The sequence below is a fragment of the Mandrillus leucophaeus genome, unplaced genomic scaffold, assembly GCF_000951045.1.
Source record: "Mandrillus leucophaeus isolate KB7577 unplaced genomic scaffold, Mleu.le_1.0 Scaffold530, whole genome shotgun sequence".
Lineage (NCBI taxonomy): Eukaryota > Metazoa > Chordata > Mammalia > Primates > Cercopithecidae > Mandrillus > Mandrillus leucophaeus.
Genome location: NW_012105698.1, coordinates 623427 through 628084, shown reverse-complemented (window position 1 = coordinate 628084; position 4658 = coordinate 623427).

Below are 4658 nucleotides of genomic sequence, written 5' to 3'. Positions count from 1 at the left end.
TTGCCCGGGCTGGTCTTGAACTCCTCAAGCAATCCTCCCACCTCAGCCTCCCAAAGTGCTGGATGAGTCACCTGCCTCACTTTTCAGTTTTAACAGTTTCTTTGCAAGTAATAACAGACCAGACACACAGCTACCAAAAATCGGTGGTAAGTAATGGTTAGTCCCTAGACTGTGGATTCTAGAGCCAGATCAGAAACAGGTTTGAATCCTAGCACCATCACAGTGAGGGTGGGCAAGCGATTGGATCTCCCTGCTTTGATTTTTAAAACGAGGTAGAGCCAGGCATAGAGACTGGTGTCTGTAGTCCCAGGTCCTCAGGAGGTTGAGGCTGGAGGATTGCTTGAGCCCAGGAGTTTGAGGCCCCATTAGTCAAGCTATGATCATGCCACTGCACTCTAGCCTGGGCAACAGAGTGAGACCCTATCTCTTTAAAAAAAAAAAGTGGTAAAAATAGTGGCTACCTCATATATTGTGCCTACCTCATATGTGTTGTGAGGATTAAATGAGCTAATTCACATAGAAAATGCTCAGTAAATGTTACCTATTCTCTGCCTACTGTGTAGGAAATCTTCCTTTTATCTCTACCATGCCTCAGATATCTCTATTTGCTCCTTAACACCTTAAGGATATTTTATCATAACACAATTAACTCACTGTTTATATTATCTGATATATCTGATATTAACTGATATTATATTATTGTTTATCATTCTCTCCCACTACACTCAAAGACTGTTTGTTCATACATATTTGTTAAGTTACAACAGGGATCAAGAGAGACACAGTATATACCCCAAATAATTGAAAACAGGTACTCAAATACAAATATATATTCATAGCAGCACTACTTGGAATAGCCAAGAAGTAGAAGTAGCCCTACTGCTCATCAACAGATAAATGGATAGGGCCAGGCATGGTGGTTCATGCCTATAATCCTAGCACTCTGGGACGCCAAGGCAGGAGGATCACTTGAGCTAAGGAGTTTGAGACCAGCCTGGGCAACATAGCGAGATGCTGTCACAAATAAATAAATAAAAAGATAAACGGACGAACACATTGTGTTATATACATACAATGGAATATTATTCAGCCATAAGAAGAAATGAAGTACTGATACATGCTACAAAATGGATGAGCCTCAAAAACATTATGCTAAGTGAAGGAAGCCATGCCCAACACCCACCTATTATGATTCCATTTATATGAAGTATCCAGAATAGATAAATGTACAGAGACAGAACCCAGATTGGTGGGTGCCAGAGGTTGGAAAGAGGAAGAAATAAGGAGCAACTTCTAATGAGAATGGAGTTTTCTTTTGGGGTCATGAAAGTGTTTTGGAACTAGGTAGAGGAGGTGTTGCAAAACATTGTGAATGTAAAATATACCACTGAATTGTGTAATTTCTAACAGTTAATTTTATTACATAAATCTCACCTCAATTAAAAAAAAAATAGCCAGGTGTGGTGTATACCTACTCAGTTATTCAGGAACGATCTCTTGAGCCCAGGAGTTTGAGGCCAGCCTGGGCAACCTAGCAAAACCCTGCCTTAAAAAAATAAAAATTTTAAAATAAAAAGATAAATTGAGGCCGGGTGTGGTGGCTCACACCTGTAATCCCAGTGCTTTGGGAGGCCGAAGCAGGCAGATCATGAGGTCAGGAGATCAAGACCATCCTGGCTAACATGGTGAAACCCCGTCTCTACCAAAAATACAAAAAAATTAGCCGGGCGCAGTGGTGGGCGCCTGTAGTCCCAGCTACTCGGGAGGCTGAGGCAAGAGAATGGCGTGAACCCGGGAGGCGGAGCTTACAGTGAGCCAAGATCGCGCCACTGCACTCCAGCCTGGGCAACAGAGCGAGACTCTGTCTCAAAAAAAAAAAAGATAAACTGAGAGAGAAAAAGATCCTGCCTTCGTAGAGTTTATATTTTAGTGGGTGAGCCACATCAGACAGTAAATCAGCACACACTTACGTAAGTAATGACGTACTATGATAATCACTTGGTGGGAAGTAGGGTGTGAGAGAACAGAGAGGCTGTGAGATGGGAAGGGGACTGGTAGTTTGAAAAACTGCAAGGAGACCATCTGGGCCAATGCTTGGAGAGCCAAAGGCAGTGATTTAAAATGAACCCAAGGAGGTAAGCAGGGGCCAGGTCCTGCAGAGCCTTAAATGTCACAGGAGGGAGTGTGACATTCAATCTAAGAGCAATGGGGAGCTGGGGAGGGTTTTAAACAAGGGATTAACAGGAAATGAGTTATATTTAACCGTTTCATCTGCTTTATTATTATTGAGACAGTGTCTCACTCTGTCACCCAGGCTGGAGAGCAGTGGCGCAATCTCAGTTCACTGCAACCTCTGCCTCTTGGGTTCAAGCGATTCTCATGCCTCAGCCTCCTGAGTAGCTGGGATTACAGGTGTGTGCCACCATGCCCAGCTAATTTTTGTATTTTTAGTAGAGACAGAGTTTCACCATCTTGGCCAGACTGGTCTCAAACTCCTGACCTCAAGTGATCCACCCACCTTGCCCCCTCAAAGTGCTGGGATTACAGGTGTAAGCCACTCCGCCCAGCTGATCTGCTTTTAAATGCACTTATTAGCTTGCCCCTTTTCTAGGGTAGAAAAAGCTTGTTTTCTGATACAACCCACTCTGTAAAATGGGTCACACCAGAACTACCTGGGAAGCTTATTTTTCAAATACAATACTGAGAGCCACTGGATTGGAGGGGTGGCTGGTGGAGATATTTTGGAGTAGCTTCCCAGAGGACTCTGATTCTCCACTGCCCCTATCACTTTGAGAATTACTGTTGTTCTAGAAGCTTAAAAAGGATTGAAATGTATATTAGTTGCCTTATCATGAACTCTTAACCCACTTTACAGGGATGGGAGGGGCCATGATTCAGTGACTTTAACAATTCCAGTGACCAGTCCCCAGACTGACAGGTTATCAACTCTTGGGGCAATAGAGTGGTATCTCTGAGAAGTCCAGGAGGTAAGAAAGCAGCAGCAGTGGGGTTTATCGCTAGAGACAGGAGGAGAACTAATTTCTAAAAAGCGTTGGAAAACTATAAAAAATATCTGGGGTGCTATGATGCAAGAAAGGAAGCATTACTTGGTGGGGGCTGAAAAAATAAAGCAATTATAGTAAAGAAAAAAAAAAAGTCTAGATCCTGGCTTCTTGACAGTATGGTCTGAGAAGCAACAGCATCGCTGGCAGCTTGTTAGAAATGTAGAGTCCTGGGCCCTGCCACAATCTGCATTTTTAATAAGAGCCTCGGGTGTTTTTTATGTGCTCATTAGGGTTTAAGCAGCACTGGGCCGTATCACGGTGAGGAGACCCAGACCATCAGAGGGTAGGCTCCCTGGGACAGCTGAAGCATTTTTGAATACTTTGATACAGCACAGTGTATCTGAAAAGATACTGCATTTTTGAAAATTAAGTGCTATAAATACTAGAGAAAGACCTCTTTTTAAACTGCGGGGAGGTTTCTCATAAGCCAAATTTCTCTTGACTAGAAGCATTTGCTGGGGAGTAAAGTACCAGGCTTCCTTATAGTGATGCAGAGCCACGTTAAAAATGTGCTGTAAGAACTCAGCCTTGGCCAAGTCGACCGTTCACCAGCTGGGTCAAGTCTGGAGCCTCCTAGGTCCCTTGGCAGTTCCGAGCTACCAGGATGAGCTTTTACAGGAAGTTGAGTTGGCTGCTGTTCTGCCCCAGAGAGCAGCTGAGTCTTTTTTCTTTTTTTGAGGAGTTTCACTCTTGCCGCCCAGGTTGGAGTGGAGTGGAGAGATCTCGGCTCATTGCAACCTCTGTCTCCCGGGTTCAAGCGATTCTCCTGCCTCAGCCTCCCGAGTAGCTGGGATTACAGGCGCCAGCCACCACTCTCGGCTAATTTTTGTATTTTTAGTAGAGACGGGGTTTTCACCATGTTGGCCAGGCTGGTCTCGAACTTCTGACCTCAGGTGGTCCACCCGCCTCAACCTCCCAAAGTGCTGGGATTACAGGCGTGAGCCACCGCTACCGACTCTGAGTTGGGTCTTTAATGTGGAAGATGCAGAAAGGAGACTTGACAAAACTATTTTCGGTGAGGCTGCTACACCGGGAAAGAGTTGTAGCAACTGCTCATTCACTGTGAAGCCTCAACGTGACCTTAGACCTCTGACCCCGCGCCTCACTCGGCGCTTCCGCGCGCAGCTTCCGCTCCCGCCCCTCCGATGAAGGGCGGGGCCAAAGGTGGGGGGTGGGACTCTGAGGTCGGCGGTTAGGGGCGGTGCCTGCTGGGGGCGGGTCTCGCGAGGGGCGGGATTCAAGGAGGGACTCGAGCATTGGGCACCAGGTAGAGGCGGGGCCTAGTGCTGGGCTGGGTTGGGCGGGGCAGGGAGTTCGTAGCCGCCTCTGGGTAACTCGACTCGGGCGGCCAAACCTCCGGAGGCCGGGGGCAGCAGACGGGCCCGCAGCAGATCCTGGATCCGGAATCTCCCGCGCAGGAGCGGAATCTGTCCCGAACCGGGTCTGTGAGGAACTCGCGAACTTGGATTAGGAAATCCCGGAGCCCGGATCGGCAAATCCCGGAACCCGGAATTAAGATCGCCAAGTCCCGGATCGCGGAGTACAGAGCGCGGAGTGGACTCGACGCGTAGCCCGGAGTCCGGATCGCGGCAC